Genomic DNA, 17261 nt, shown 5'->3' with positions numbered 1-17261 from the left:
TAATTCTATAGGTAGCTTATATTTTGTCAACATAATAAATAAATAAATTTTACTTTGGATGAGTTTTTGTAAAAAACGTTTTGAAATGATTTAAATATTATTCAATGTATTTCAATCAATTAAATATTTAACTTGCAATCAAGTTTATAGTGCTATAACTTTTTTCATTTTTTTATTCATTTAAAGTAAATGTGTAAAATAATTTACGAAAATATGTATCTAAAAAAATATTTGTACTTTTTTTTTTACTTTGCTAAACTTTTAATCTTCCATTTATACTTAACCATAGGGAAATATCAGGGCCCGTAGCAGAAATCTCCACCTACTTGTGAAAAATTACAAGTAGTAATTTTATACTTGTAAATTAGACTCAACCCCTTAGTTTCAGGAGATGGAAGCGTGAAAGTGTACACTTTGTAGTAAATATACACTTTCAAAGGGTGAATTGCCAAAAGCAATACATTTACTACAAACTGTAAGGGTAAACTTACACATGTATATTTAGTTACATGTAAGTTTACCTTTGTGAACAGGCTCAACTGTGCATACTATGCTGGCACTGAACAATGGTTGTAGCCAACTCCAAAGCAATGTGTACAAACTACTGTTCAGAACAATTTTCCATAAATTTACTTTGAAACAGCAGTTTCAGTAAACTGTACATCCTCATTAAATGTATTACTTTGCGATCTGTGGCTGATTGTTTTTGATTGTAGTTTGGATAAAAGCCTCACCAAGCGTGCAGAGGCTTTGCCCAAACCATTATCATTTTAAAAATAAACAAAAAGCTTGTGGCCAGTGTGCACATCAAATGTGTTCCCACAAATCATTCTCACAAATTGAGACATTACAATTATAGATAACATCAATATTCAGGCCTTCCAAAATGACATTATCGTTTTTACAACAGATAGAAACATTTAATAGTACTTGATCATTTTTATCCACATTTTAGATGAGAGAAGAATGACTTCGAGGCCAGAGAAATGTAAACTTCTGGTTCAACAGGTTAACTATCTAGGTCACACGATTTTGGTCAAAGACATTAAACTTAAATGTTGCAGTCTGAAAGCAACACAAAAAGCACCTCATCTCACAGATAAATATTTGCAGTGCTTGTTTTTAGAGCTTTGGGAGTACTATGCTGTATTTGTCCGTGGATATGCTCTGACTGTGCAACCCTTGATTGGACTTGACAGGTGGCAAAATGCTTTTGAAGATATCAAAAAGCTTGTCTTAAATGCTCCAGATTCGAGTCTGTATGTTCCTGATGGAAATTGTTAAATGTAAATGTAAATGTCATGGTACTTATAGAATGCACTGTCACCAGACGGTCACCTTGCAGTGTCGACTATTCGGCGTACTGGTGCTGATACTCATACCGCTGTGGAACCCCTCCTGGCTTTCCCTGTGAAGTGTCCACTCCTGGGCACCCCCAGCAGTAGATGCCAGTCTGAAAGGTATTGGGCCAGTTATTCGTAAGTTTGTGTCTGGTAAAGAGATTACCGTTGTGTGTTCTTTTAAAACACTCAATGAGGCACCAGCCAATTATAATACTTTTGAGCTTGAGGCTTTGTCTTACGTGTGGGCAGTACATAAATTCAACACTTATATTTGTGGGAACACATTTGATGTGTACACTGGCCACAAGCCTTTTGTACATCTTTTAAATGATAATGGTTTGGCTAATCTTCCGCACTTTTGGTTAGGCTTTTATTCAAGGTACAAGAGTATGATATGCATGTTAAGTAAACACACAAGGAGGATTAAAAATTTGCTAACATTCGTGCCAAGAATTTTCAATTCTATTAAGGACAGGAGGTGAGGATTATGCTTTCTCTATTTCTTTAATGAAGATACAGCAGCCAATCAGTACACAGTAAAGAAGAAAACTACAATACCCATGAATACACAGTCAGTATAAATAGGGTCACAGAGGTCATAACTTCCTCTTTCTTTGTCAAAAACAGGTAAGTCATAATGAAAGTCAAAAACGGAGAAGAAGGGGCGTGGCCAAGATGGCGGGGTGAGCGGACGCTTCTTCCCGCAGCTCCTCCAGCCCGGCTAGGCTCGAGCCCCTTTTTCTTCAGCTTTTCTCTCCCCGCTGATGCTCAGCGGTTGAGAGGAGGGTGGCGGAGGACCTGGTGCACGCATTGATGCAGCTTTGGCCCTGATCGCACCGGTGGAAGCACCTCAAAAGACCGATTGAAGATTGAGAGACAGCGGAGCGCCCGGGAGGCGGAGCGTATCGGAGTGCTGTCCATACGCCTCGGCTGGGCCTAGTGCTGAAAGTTGGCGATCCAGGTGGAGACCGTCCCGGCGCTCGACGGAGGTCGAAGGAGGGCTGCCGGATGGGGGGCCCGCCACGCATGGGACTCTGAGTGCGTGCCCTGGTGCTTGGACTTGAGGGGGTGACCTCCTGCATGACGAGGGCCCCGGTTCCGGGGCTGGAGGACGATCGACTTGAGACAGGGGCCAGATCTGCCAACTCTTTTAAGTACCCGAGCGGCCCCGGTCGTGGGACTTTCCGGATTGCCTGGTTCTAGAGTGGCCCGGAGGTGTCGCAGAGCTCGGTGATCTGCCTGGCCCCACCCGGCCGCCATTTTGTCCTCGAGGGGTCGGTGTCGTTGGCCTCCACCGGAGTCCCTTGAAGGCAGTTTCCAGCACCCTCCGCCTCTGCACAACTATCTCCCTGTGGCGGAACGTGCTGGCCGGGGTCCCCCCAGTATAAGTTCCGGCTGCCGACTCGACTGGGCGCCCGCGGCCTGTTGTGCCCGGACCGGCCCGCCATTTTGTCGTCTGTGACGCAGGTCCCCGATCTCGCCGGGAGCTCCCCATAGCGAGTTTTTGCCGGTGGTTGGACATTCCTCGGAGCGGTCGGGCCTGTGCCCGCTCTTTACTTGTGGCGCTTGGAATGTCTGGAAGAGGTGGTTCGAGGAAGGGGGACCGCACCCTGCCGGATATGCTTGGCAGGGCCCAACAGCAACGGGACAGAGCACAGCCGTCGCCGGGGTCTTCCCGGGCCTCGGCGGACGCGCCCGGGGGAGAACCCCCTGTCACAAGATCTTTCATGGAAGAGCTGTTCAGTTCCCTTAAGGAGGACTTCCAGACGCTGAAGCGGGAAGTGGCTAGTGAGGTCCGCGAGGTCCGCAGAGAGGTGGAGGGCCTCGGTGAACGGGTTGAGACGGTGGAGACGGCGGCTCAACGCCGGGACGAAGAGATTGTCCATTTACAACAGGATGTTCTCCGACTCCGGGAACAATGCGTTGAGCTCCAGGCCCACTCCGAGGACCTTGAGAACAGGTCAAGGAGAAATAACATTCGTGTGCGTGGTGTGCAATCTGCGGACGAAGGGACTGACCTGGTGGGCTATCTGCAGGACTTGTTCCGGGAGATCCTGGGGGAGGCCGCGGACTTTCCTATCCGCATTGATAGAGCTCACAGAGTGGGACGACAGCGCCAGACATCGGCGCCCCCGCCGGACATCTTAGCCTTCCTGCCCGACTTCCCGCTGAAGGAACGCATCATTTCTGAAGCCCGTAGGAAACAGCCACTGACTTTCCGGGAGCGGCCTGTGGCGCTCTATCAGGACCTGTCCGCCATCACGCTGCAGAAGCGCAGGTCCTTCAGGATTGCCACCGACTTCTTGCGCGAACATGAGACGCCGTACTCCTGGGGGCACCCCTTCCGCTTGATCTTTCGCTGGAATGGAGTGCTGCATCAGCTTCGCTCCTTGCAGGACGTTTGTGGTGTCCTGGGGCTCACGGCTACTGAGGAGGATGGAGCCACGCCGTCCTGGAGGCGATCAGAGAGAGGGGGCCGACGGAGGTCAGCGAGGAGACGATCGACGGCGAGCGCTGGGCGCCCCGACTCCCCTACCATCAGGGCGGACATGGCCAGTGCCTTGAGGGCGGCAGCCAGGGACTCGGCTGACTCCAACGGCGTGGCCTTGACGGCCTAGACTCACTCCGGGGGGAGATGACCATAGCTTCTTCGATGCCAGGTTTGGGGCTGGGGGGGGTCGGGGAGGAGCGGGTGGAGGTGAGTGGCCGGACGTCCACTTTTCTATTCTTCTACGGACTTGCCTGTTTTGGGGCTTGACTGAGACAATGGGTTGTTTGGGTTGGCATTTCGCTAGTTGCCGTGGGTGTGTTTGGGGTGGGGTTGGGTGTTGTTCTAGAGTTGGGGAAGTCCTGTCCGATGTTGTCCATATCCATGCTTGGCCTGCTCTGGCCTGTCCCGTGCGATTGCCCCGCGCCCCCCCCCCCCTCTGGTTCCTTGCCCGCAGCATAGCGTTCCTGGTCCCTGGGAGACATGTCGTCCCTGAAGGTGGTGACCCTTAATGTTAAGGGACTGAATAATCCTGTTAAGCGCAGGGCGATTTTGTCTCTGCTTGAGGGGACGCAGGCTGACATCTGCCTTTTGCAGGAGACCCACTTATTGTCCCGCGACTGCCATAGATGGCGCTCTGCTAAGTTCCCCACCCAGTTTTTCTCCTCTGCAGCGACCAAAACCGCGGGGGTGGCCATTCTCATAGCGAGCTCCTTCAGAGGTGAGGTGCTATATAAATATGCTGAGCAGAAGGGGAGGCTTCTAGCGTATCGCCTCCGCCTGGGAGGTATTGCGTTCACAGTTGGCTCTGTCTATAGTCCGAATGACCACCAGGAACGATTCTTGGATTCAGTACTGGTGGATGTCACTGCCTCCCCTGACCGCCATGTTATTCTAGGGGGGGACCTCAATATCGTCTTTGATTCAGTATTGGATAGATCAGCGCAGCGATTTCCACAGACTGGAGAACTTTCCCAGGCTGTGAAGGCCCGGATTGCAGACATGGATTTACACAACCTGTGGCGCTCCATGCACCCCACGGATAGGGACTACTCCTATTTTTCGCATGCGCACAGGACCTACGCACGGTTGGACTATCTCTTGGTTAGTGGGCCGATGCGCGCCGCTGCTACGGCGGCGGACGTTGGGGTCCTGACTCTGTCTGACCATGCGCCGGTTACTGGCGCGTTTACGTGGCCGGCGGCCTCCCCCTCTCGAGGGGTGTGGCGCCTCAGGGACACCCTTTTACACAAGAAAACGGTGGTGAAGCGTATTGGGGAGGTCATACAGGACTATCAGACACACAACAGTAATACAGACACTTCGCTAGCGACGCAGTGGGCTGCAATGAAGGCGGTTCTTCGGGGGGAGTTTATCTCCATCTCCTCGGCGGAAAATAGGGAGCAGCAGCGGAAGAGGGATGAACTGACCACTCAGGTTCGGGAGCTTGGGCAGGTCCACCGTCGTACGGGTGCTCCGAGGGTTTGGAGGCAGCTGAAGGCGGCAAGGAAGCTCCTATCGGCGCTGAACCTGGATAGAGCGGAATACGCTGCCTTGCACTTGAAACATGCTTACTACACCGGGGGGGACAGGTGTGGCAAGCTTCTGGCGCATCGACTTCGGGTCGCTCAACAGAGTAACGTAGTGAAGGAACTCTTGAGTAAGCATGGGCGAATTTTGCGGATCTCGCGTTCGCGGATTTTGCGGATTTGCGAACTCACAATCCGCAAAATCCGCGAATTCTCGCGAATTTGCGGATTTTTTTTTTTATGTTCGCACGGGTTTCTGCAAGTTCGCGAGGGTTTTGTACAATTTCGCAAATTGCGAAATTGTACAAAACGCTCGCGAACTTGCAGCAACCCGTGCGAACACGAAGAGAAAGAAGCTCCTGGTCACAGGAACAGCACGGGGATTGCGCTCATGAAAGTCAAGGATGCAAAGGCCTCTACCCAGCATCACAGCTGATTTTCCACGGTAGATTTGGGAAGAGGCACACCTGTCCAGCTTTGAAGACCCTCATGATTGTTTTTGGGCTAATGAATGAGTCACTGAATTTGAGCATTAACTAGTTCGAGCGACCATGATTTGCGGATTTTGTGGTGGGGGGGGGTGCTTCCATGCGAGTTCACATGCCTCTTGTATGTATGAAAGGTCAGAGAAAGATCGGTTCAGCAGATGAAGAAAAAGAAGCTCCTGGTCACAGGAACAGCACGGGTATTGCGCTCGTGAAAGTCAAGGATGCAAAGGCCTCTATCCAGCATCACAGCTGATTTTCCGCGGTACATTTGGGAAGAGGCACATGATTGTTTTTGGGCTAATGAATGAGTCACTGAATTTGAGCATTAACTAGTTCGAGCGACCATGTGTGTGTTACTATGCAATCGCCCTGAAGGGCGCAGGGGTCCCTTGAGTGACCTGTAAGGCTGTGCTGCCCTGTAACTATTTTACAATGGCGCCAGCAAGCTGCCAGCGCCGTTGTAAAATAGTTACAAAGTTAGCTTGCACAGGAAGCACCTGCTTCGTTTTATCTAGTGGTTCCTGTGCAAGCTAACTTTGTAACTATTTTACAACGGCGCTGGCAGCTTGCTGGCTCCATTGTAAAATAGTTAAATGAGTGTGGGTTCAACTTTTGAACCCGTTACGTTCGCGGATTTTTTTTGCGGATTTTGCGGGAAATACGCAAATTTGCGGATTGCGGATTTCCCGAAAATCCACAAAATCCGCGAGCGTAACGGATTTCACGCTCATGCTTACTCTTGAGTGCGGACGGAGTGGCCGTCTCCGGGGACGCGGAGGTGGCGGAAACATTCTGCAGTTTCTATGAGGCGCTGTACGCTGGGGAGCCCTCCTCGCCGCGGGTCACTGAGGAATATCTAGAGTCGGTGCCCCTTCCGGCGCTGGATCCCGTTCAGGCGGAATATCTGGAGCGGGATATTCACGTTGAGGAAGTGATTTCCGCTATAGCTAGGTTGAAGCACGGGAAGTCCCCGGGCCCGGACGGTTATACGTCCCTGTTTTATAAGACCTTTTGCCCGGTGGTGGCCCCTGTCTTAACTCGGCTATTTAATTCCTTCTCCGACCCGGGAGCCATCCCACCGAATCTCCTGAGTGCGACGGTTTCGGTGATTCCGAAACCCGGGAAGGACCGGGCTTTATGTGGCTCGTATAGGCCCATCTCGCTCCTAAATGTCGACCTCAAGCTGTACACGGGGATTCTGGCGTCCAGGCTGGCCCTGCACCTCCCCGGTTTGGTTGAGGCGGACCAAGCTGGCTTTGTGCCCGGCAGACAGACGGTCGACAATACCAAGCGGGTGACGCACGTTTTAGAGAAGGCTTCGCGGATCCCGGGGGAGCGGATGTTGCTGGCAGTTGACGCGGAGAAGGCCTTTGATAGAGTTCATTGGCCGTATCTCGAGCTGGTCCTCAGGAAACTGGGAATTGGTGATAAATTCCGAACAATGGTCTTCAACTGCTATAAGTATCCTTCAGCGTCGGTGCGAGTTAACGGGTGCAGCTCCCATAGCTTTGCAATCGAGCGCGGCACAAGGCAGGGCTGCCCCCTTTCTCCCCTCCTCTTTGCTCTCTACATGGAGCCATTCGCCCAAAGGATCCGCCACAATCCGGATGCTATTGGGATCAGGATCGGCCAGTATGTCCACACGGTCAGCCTCTATGCGGACGATGTCCTGCTTACCCTGGACGACCCTCGGAGGTCCTTGCCCGCCTGCATCCACGAGTTGGATGCCTTTTCACGTGTGGCCGGCTTTAAAATGAACATGAGCAAGTCGGTGGCTTTAGATGTGTCTTTGGCTGCGGACACTAGGAGGGACCTTCAGCGACTCTTCCCTATGCAGTGGTCATCGTCCCTTGTGCCATACTTAGGGATCCTACTGGCACCCACGTTGCCAGCGATGGTGACGGCCAATTACACTTCTCTCAGTAACAAGATCAGGGAGGAGCTCGGCCGCTGGAGTAAGGGCCTATTATCCTGGCTGGGTAGGATAGCGGCGGTTAAGATGACGGTGTTGCCCCAGATACTATATCTTTTCCGAGCCCTGCCTCTCCAGCCTCCAGTGGGCTGGATTAGACAAACGCAGGCCGACATCTCCCGCTTTGTCTGGCAAGGCCGCAAGCCGCGGATGAAGAGGGTTCTCTCCACGCTTGCCCCGGAAGCGGGGGGTCTTGGCATTCCGGACCTCCGTAAGTACTTCCAGGCGGCGCAGCTACGATACCTTGTGGAGTGGAGCAGGTGGGAGTCCGATAAACATTGGCTTTTTCAGGACCAGGCGGTGGCGGGCCGCACCCTACAGGAGGTTCCATTCTTGCGTCGTGCTCACCGCCCCCCCAATCTTTACGACTCCTTCGTTACGCGGGTTCCTTTGAGGGTGTGGGACGCAGTCTGCGAGGCCCGGGACCTTACCACCTTCCCTTCACCATTTACACCCATAGTGGATAATCCTGACTTCTCCCCGGGGATGGAGCCGGGCGCTTTCTCCCATTGGAGGACTGCGGGCTGCCGGGCGCTTTTTCAGATCTATGGGCCGGAAGGCGTGGTTCCCTTTCAGCAGCTTCAGCAGGAGTTCGGCCTGACGGAGTCTGACAGACTACGCTACATGCAGGTCCGACATTGGGCCCTCCAGCCCCAGGTGCGGGACACCGCTGATCGTCAAATTACACTGTATGAGCGGTGGCTGGTGACCCGAACCTCTGATGCTAAATTGATTACTGATCTTTATAAGCATCTACAGCCCCCGCCGTTCCACTATTATAACCCGGGGAGGGAACGATGGCACAGGGAACTGGGCAGGACACTTAGCCACAAGGAATGGGACCAGATCGCACACCGGGCTAGACACTCTGCGTACCATACAGGCCTTACGGAGACCTTTACCAAGGTGTCCACGTACTGGTACTACACCCCAGAGAGACTATATGAGATGAATAAGCACATTGATAAGGGGTGCTGTAGAGGTTGCGGGCAGGTGGGAACCCTTTCACACATTCTTTGGGATTGTCCCTTGCTGGCTGCCTATTGGAAGGAGGTTCTGGATGAGGTGGATAAGCACTTTGAAATTGAGCTCCCGCGCTTTCCGGCGTATGTAGTACTGGGCCTCCCTAATGGCCTAATGTATCCGCTGAAGTCCCGTAGGGGCAGACAGATCGCCATCGCGCTGGGGTCTGCGGTCCAGAATATCCTCATCCATTGGCGCACCACCACTGTCCCCTCTATCACGGGTTGGTTACATAGACTCTGGCACGTGTTGGGAATGGAGAAACTGTCGCTCACGGTGGCGGGGGAGATAGATCAATTTGATGAGCTGTGGCAACCCTTCCTTGCGCTGTTAACCACTGAATTCAGGGAGCTCACCTGCCCGAGGTACCTCAGGCTTCTGAGGCTGACGCCGCCGGCGACTCCGGCAGACTAGAGTGAATAGGGGGCGGGTTCTTAGTGAGGGGGGGAGTGGCTCTGGGGCGAGCAGTACTAGTAATGGGCCATTGGACGGGGGGTTGGGGGGAGTTGGGGAGTTGTTTTTTTCCTTGGGGCGGGAGTTCTAGGGGGGGATGGGCTGTGCCTTTTTGTGTCAATTTTATTGCCTTCTTTGGTCAGACTTGGGGTGCTGGATATGCGCAGAGTGAAGATATAACTTGCATTTCATTTTTTCATCTGATATTGCTTCTCCTCTGACCTATACAACCCCTTTCGATTTAGACAAGAAAAAGGGCGTAATGGAGCTCAAGCGGCAGAATAAACAGGGCACCTCACTGGAAATTACAGAAATTCCTCCGTGAGAGACGAGCGCAGGCTGGAATGCGCCTTGTTACGGAAACCAAACAAAACAAACGCTGTCGCGCATGCGCGAGCAGCGTGCTGCCAATAGGAGGGACGCGCGACACACTCGCGCATCTCTCCAGCTTCGGTCTCCCGCTCCACAACAATACAGAAAGACGCAGACACAGCGCGTCTAAGAAGAGAGGTGACACACGCTCTCAAGCACACAGCGGCAAGGACCGCCGAAAGACCAAATTTAAATACCGCGTGAAGTCGAACACCATCAAAGCAGCACAAGCGGCAATAAGGACAACGCGTGAAGTAACGCGGCAAAATGTAAATAAGCAACAAAGCAGAGTGCACAAGCGATCAACAAAGCCACAACAACAGCGCTAAGGCAAGTAATAAGAAGAATGAACTTAACTGGCTGCGCAGCAGCAAAGAAAGAGGAAGTTATGACCTCTGTGACCCTATTTATACTGACTGTGTATTCATGGGTATTGTCGTTTTCTTCTTTACTGTGTACTGATTGGCTGCTGTACCTTCAGTAAAGAAATAGAGAAAGCATAATCGGAGCCTCCGTCCTGCCATAGAATTGTCTGTCACGCTTACATTTGTCTATCACGGAACAGCGTGATGAAAAGGATGATGACAACGAGTGTGTGGTAGCTGCCATTGATGGCTCTAATTGTAATGGCTCCATTTCGGACAATGATTTGTTGCCTGCACTTATCGTGATTTAGTCTTGCATACAGTATTTAGATTTATCAGGCGGAGCTGCCACACTCAAATAGTCTTACCTGCGAGTTCTGGTCATTGTTTGTATTCATACGTCACTCAGTTATAAATGTACTGTACCTTTAATGTGTTCTTTGACATGTGGAACATACTGAGAATTCTAGAGTGCTCATGCAACTTCAGGTCAGTTGCTTGGCGACTCTTGAAGTGGCTGGTACGCTCCTATGGATTATAGGAATTGTCCATCATATTGGATTTGTTTCAGTGGTTACTCTAACCAGGATTAACTTCATCCAGCTGCCCACCGCCGCCCATTCACTTTTTAAATACCGAACCTGGAGCGCTTGCCTTTTACCTTCCCCATTTAACTATGCGGTTTTACAATGTTAACTTGCGGCTGATCGTCATATAAAGTATTGGATCGCTGGTCCTTCTCTGTTCACTGACTTAATCAAACGCCTGTCCATGTTCCAGACGAATATCTGGTAGTGGAATACTACTCGTCTATTTAATGCCGGCGCGTATAATGAAATGCCAGGCGTTTAACATGTAAGTTATATTTCTGATGGTGGGTTCTGCGAAGGAAACAGTATTTTTTGTAGTTTATCTGTTTATCTAGATACTACCACTCACATAGGTCAGCGTGAGGCTACGGTACACCAAACTTCCGCTATTTCACTCGTACCCAATATGGGACTTTGAATCGAAACCTTTCCCGATGTGACGCAGCCTCCTCTTATGACGCAACCTTTCCTATTGTGACGCGTATCATAGGATTCCAGTGCAGACTGCAGAGAGCAACTACGAGAGAAGCAGTGAGTATAGAAAGAGGGCACAGAATGGCGTTGACACTTGGCCGAATACGCTGAAAATAAGAGGCCATCTTGTAGGGAGGAGTGTAATATATCTCAAAATGCTAGTAATCAAATAGCTACCATAGCAATGTCTCTCAGTGTATTTTTTTAAAGAATTTAGAATCTTTTTGTCAGTGCGCAGCATTTTTTTAGACACTGAATGTAGTTTTTGACTCCCTCTTTCTACTAAAGTAATAGTTTGTTTAAAATATTACAAAAGTTGTGCTATGAGTTGTCTGCCCCTTTATTGTTCCGAATTACGAGATTTTATATACTCCTTATGGATGAATAACGATTGGCCAGAAAGTCCTAAAGTTACGTTCGCATGGTACGTTGCCGCGTTGTCCTACTTCTTTGTTGATTGAGGTACGGTGTGACGTAGTTTGAGAGCATGAGCCTGTTTGTACGCAGGCGCGCTTTCCGGCGCTTGCGCAGAGTAGTTGGGCAGTGGGAACATTCTAAGCGGTAGCACAATGTGACAGAACGCCGGCGCTGTGCTGTATGCTAGCGTTTGTCCCCGGCAGAGCGGCGCGCGGAGCCTCACACCCCCTGACGTCATCCCGATGACTTTCTGTTCCCTGCCAGCGGAGAGAATGTCGGAGCGGGCGGCCGATGACGTCAGAGCGGAGCAGCGCGGTGGTGGCGGCGGCAGAGCGGCGGCTGCCCGGCAGCAGCAGGGTGGAGGCGGGGACAGGAACAGCGCCGCTGTCGCCGCAATGGCGACCAGAGCAGCTCTGCCCAGTCCCGAAGCCATGCTGGGGCAGCCATGGAACCACTGGCTGCAACACGCCAAGCTGCCCCTACACGGACTGCACGGTGAGCAGTGGTGAGGGAGGGGGGCGTGAGAGAAGGGAATTTTACACAACTCTGAGCCACTGCTCTCCACCAGACCTCCTAGTCTGAGTCTCTATCTACCCTGCCCTCCTACAGTCATATCTCACTATTCTCCACTGAGCAGTTGTAGTGCTCTACTCACTATTAATCTAGCATTAGGGCCCTTTACTTTCCAGTGAACTATCATCACCTATTCCCTTCTTCCAGTCGTCATATCAGCTTATTTTCCATTTGTTACTCGCACCTTTTCCTCCAGTAAGCAGGCAGAGCATCTTGGAAAATAGCAACCCTTGCCAACCAGTGATCCACCACCATTCTTGCCTCTTTGACCTACCCAATGCTCCATTGATTCACCAGAGCCCCCACCTTTAAGTGAGCAATTAAAGTTCCCAATTTTCCATTGACCCATCGGAGCCCCGAATTCCCCAGTAAGGCAGTGAGTCATCAGAGTCCCATACCCTTCACTAAGCCTACCCACCCAGTGAACCTCTATCGCTAGGCCCTTGACTTCTAAAGATATTCAGCTATTCCACTTAACGGGCCATAATTCACTGGGAACTGTAGATTTGTTGCATTCTGCCCTTTCCAGTGGTTGTAGTATGACAATATAACTTCTGATCACAGATCAAGACCCAATTTAACCGCATATATTACGGTTCTCTAACACTGATCCTCTAGGTTCCTTGCCCTACACTAATGTTTTCTCACGAGATTTCTTCAAACAGGATATCCCATCACTTTCTACTCGAACGATGCTCTTAGTCCAAACTATCTAAGTGAGCCTATTAAACTTGAAGTCTGCCTTTTGGAACCCCTTCTAAATTGTGTCATCAAAGTTAAACCTAGACCATGAATAGGCCGTGTCTTCCAGGTCTTTCATTTTCAGTGGCATTCATAGATCCCCTGTAGCCAACCCAAGGAACTACTCTCCAGAGTGCTCTTTGTCCACTGGAGATGTTCTTCAGAACTCTCTGCATGTAGCACACATCCAAAGATAAGACCGTTTACTTTACTTTGTGCCATCTAAGCCAATCCATAGTTTGGGACATTGCACAGCACAGCATGCACTGTACCCTGAGTTGGACCATTTTAGTATCCTGCATGCATTTTGCCATGTCATCAACCCACATACTTTCTTGTCAAAGCCTGCCACTTTGAATAATGTCTTAACATTCACTCAGAAACCATTGCTTTTTACATTTTTGCCTGTTGCAGTGAAACAGTGGACTCACCATAAAACTTATAATGCACTTTTCTTTTTGCTATGCAGCGACAGATCTTGAGGAAACTTTCAAGGAGCATGGGAAGAGTCGAGAAGCCATGAGACTCAGCAGGGAAGGTGAGTGCATACTTGTCGGTTGTGAGAATGAAGAGCATTGCTCAATAGTCAAGCTCCTTTTCCTGGTTTTGAGGCAGTATCTTCTGCAGGTGTCTAGTTTTCATTGGAAGATGAGCATTGAGGCGTAAGTGTTGTCTTCAATCTTTGTTGTGGTACCAGTTGAGGGTATTCATATTTTGTTACATGTGTTGTGATATGGTTTTGTTCGCAGATGCCGCTTGTACAACCAGGTGACTGATCTTGGCATTAAGAAAACTTCACCACCATGGTAGTCGTGTCAAGGTTAATACCAATGTTTCCGCTCGTGGTTATATATAAATGGAATTAGTTTGACTAAAAGGAAGACCATAGAACTTCATTAAAAGTTCAAGCCATTACTTAATGGCTTGAATTCAGCATTGTACAAAACAGTACAACCTCATTTACTGTGCAGGTACTGTTTTTAAAAATCAGAGGCAACATGTCCGTCATCTGAAGACGTACAGTTAGGACTTTGATTAAGTCTTGAATTCGACCACAACATAGTTTGTATATTTTATCGTGATGGATACATTAAAAAAATCTCCCAATACTTAGTAACCGGGGTGTTTACATTTAGAAAATAATTTTTTTCCATTGATGTTTAAAATTAAACTTTTTGTGGTCTAGTTTTTCTATAGTTAATTTAGCAAGAATCTTCATACAGCATATGTTGTTCCTCGACAACATTAAAACTGGCCAGTTGCACTCCCATGTTTATAAAGCATTTGGCCTTACTCAGAGTAGAACACAACCAAAACACTTTTATAACTGTCAGTCTAGCTTACTGCGTGATCTACATTAAAAAAATCAGGTTCACTTGCTTTTGTCAAGTTCATCTTGCAGTACCAATTCCAATTGCATCACTTTGATACCTAAACATAACTTTCCACAATCTGCACTGTACCTCAAGCTGTCAAATGTTACTATGAACTGAGTGGGGCTCAGGTAATAATCTGCAATTATAGATGACAAATGAAGCCCAAATACTCAGTTGTAAACATCAAAGCTGAAGTGCAAGATTTTATAGTATAGAAGCTGAGAAGTATGTCCATAAAAATGATATACCATGTAAGGTTAAGAGCTGGTCGGCTGCACAGTTGCTTGTTTTGCTAATGTTACATATATAGGGTGCATGATGAACAGCCTTTACTTACTAGTCATGTATTAGTAAGGGTGCAGTTTGGTGATGCTCACTCTGAGTATCATTTCAGTGGTAGCAATGTCTAAAGTTTCATTTCTGATTTTGTGAATCATTCAGTAATTGTTTAAGGATATGTTGATGTTTTGTATCATGTAGATCACTTTAGTAAAAAAAAGGAATAGAACGAATGTGGTAAAAGAATGAGCAGTAAAGTATTGCAAAGGGACTTTTGTCACGTCTGTCACGAAAAGGGAATTGTGTGGCTGTAGTGGCTTTTCAATTTGGAGAAACGCTGAAGTGCTTTTCTGCATGTGTGATGTTACACCTGGTCAAATTTCTATCTCGCAACCGTCTCTTTTTGATATTGGAAGTAGCTGGAGAATAGAATTTAAGTATTGCGTACTAACCATGTCCACTTGTTAGAAGAGTTTTAAGTTCAGTCTTCACCTTCTTCAGTCTCCGGCTTATACTTCTCTTCCGATCTGCTTGGGGATTTGAATACTGTAGAAGAATCTATATTCTTTCCATCTGGACTGTAGAGATGGCATTATTGAGTGTGGACATCTCCTGCATCAGTTGTCCATGTTGAGTATAACGTGGTTAAATAACATTTTTGGAGAGAGCGAGAGATTGAGGCGAGTTAAAACAGCAGCAACTTGCTAGGTTTAATATGACGTGTAAGAAGGATTTTGTATTGCAATAGCTCAACTTTTGGTCATCTATCTGAGCTGACTGCGTGTTGTTGTGCAATCTTGTAGCTTGTCTTTATGGATCACATCATCATTTTTCCTGTTCCTATTTTCATTCCTTAAGCTCAAGTCTGCAGAAGTTAAATGGTCTTTGGAGGGAATCAGAGTATGTGTGTTTTTGAAAGAGCAAAGTGGAATGTTACGACATTACAAGGTTCTCTGCATCGAAACAACAAAACTGATCTACTGTTAACATGTAATTATTGGCATCTCCATTTCATTTCTAAACTCAGTGTAGCAAATTTGATGTGTGTAATCAAACCATGAAACCTGGATTGCTAGTGACACTATTGTAAAAGCAAAAGGTGCACATACAATGTCATATGGATTGATTAGTCATAATGTTACTTCTTGCTGTAGCCTTTTCCAGTTATAGATATGACTGAAATTAATATTTATCTTAGCAGTGTCTTCATTGCAATGCTGTTCTCAGCTGCAGTGATAGTTATTCACATTGGTCTTCTGGTCTGCTTGTACTCCACTTGATTAACTTTGTTTAACATACTAAAGTGGTAATGACCGGTGCAAGGTGCAACCTTGGAGTCTGATCCACTTTTCAAGCTCCCTAGAATCACTTGCAGAAACAAATGACAAAACTGGTGCACCATCTACACAACAGTTCTCAGTATTCCTCTTCATTATTATCGTGAAGGTATTCCATACAAATGAATAATTCTTCATATTTTGTTGAGTTCAGTTTTGTTCATAAAAAGCAACCTCATTAAATATTATCAGTTGATGAACTGGAAAATATTTCTGCACCCCCTTGAAAACCTAATGAAAGTTCCCTTTCCTGTTTGCTCCCAGCTCCTAATGTACTGATTAAAACCAAGCTGCTAATATGTGTTTGTATGGTAACTTAGACAACGCTGACGTGTTAAGCAATAGGTTATACATCGCTTCCACAGGGAGGAAATTGACAATTTACCAATAATCAAGACAGAATTTGGTAGAATAATATCTACCATATTCTGAAGACAAAACAAAAAGGAAATCTTATTCAGATTTACTAAAGTACGAAAAGGATTTGTCATTATTTACAACATTGATGTAGAATGTAAAATAGAATTCATGCAAAATGGAATGGGGATCATGATATACAAGGGATGAAAACGAGAAGTCGAGCTAACTTGTGCATAATTAACTTATAAAGTGCTGTTCGGGTAATAATGTGCGATATTCGTTTTTATATTGGAAGAGATCGCAGTATGATAGCATTATGGGCATTAATTAGCACACGTGTAAGGTGAATGCATCGGTATAGTACATAAGGGCAGAAGATCTACTCCTAATCACAGATAAGTGTACCTGTGCTCAACCGCCTTTGGTTAAGTTGTAGTACGATTGACATGGTAACCCACCATTTGTCACACAGAGATGAGATGTTATTCAATAACATTAGTTTTAGGTAGTGCATAAACAACCCTAACAAAATAAAAGGAAAATGAACATGAATATCAGAAATCAGAATAGCAAACTCGGCAGCAGCACCCGAAGTCGGAGCCAGCATAGTTTTAGCGACGAAATCTCAGCCTGCGAAGTAATCACATAGAGAACTAGTCAAACCTATTCTGTCATTGATCTGTGTCATTTAATAAATAGGTCCCCAAGACAGCTGTCTCCGTGTTCTGTCACTGTGTTAGGCATCCTGCCTTTGACCGGGTAAGACAAGATCGCCTATCTGGTCACTGAGAACGCTGTATTAGCACATGTCCCATATAGGATCACAACATTGCCATCCATGCACTCCCCCCACAGTGCTTTATCTGTCCAGACTACACTTAACAATGCATATGCACTGGTTTAATAAGTTTATTGAATAAAGTTGTTCTTCTTGATGTAGCAACTTTCTCTGGTTTAAGTGATTCTCCAGCTGAGCCCAAGAAACCTGGGATGTACACTGATTCTAGGCTTCGTGTACTCTCACTAGGGCTACCGCAAGTCATTCATTGTAAGTATTGTCCATAGCCTCCCGGAATATGGC

At 47.7% G+C, this 17261-nt stretch overlaps 1 long non-coding RNA gene across 1 annotated transcript; it reads left to right on the top strand.

Annotated features, from left to right (window-relative positions):
• The first annotated feature begins 11633 nt into the window (after positions 1 to 11633).
• On the top strand, positions 11634 to 16266 carry LOC147666667 (uncharacterized). The gene is made up of 2 exons (XR_015304746.1): positions 11634 to 12009; positions 13298 to 16266. It is a non-coding gene; the product is annotated as an uncharacterized LOC147666667 (long non-coding RNA).
• Positions 16267 to 17261: the final 995 nt, after the last annotated feature.

This window comes from Lissotriton vulgaris, unplaced genomic scaffold (assembly GCF_964263255.1).
Source record: "Lissotriton vulgaris unplaced genomic scaffold, aLisVul1.2 SCAFFOLD_2898, whole genome shotgun sequence".
NCBI classification, from domain to species: domain Eukaryota; kingdom Metazoa; phylum Chordata; class Amphibia; order Caudata; family Salamandridae; genus Lissotriton; species Lissotriton vulgaris.
Note: the sequence above shows the minus strand (reverse complement) of the source record. Positions and strands in the feature narration are given on the sequence as shown.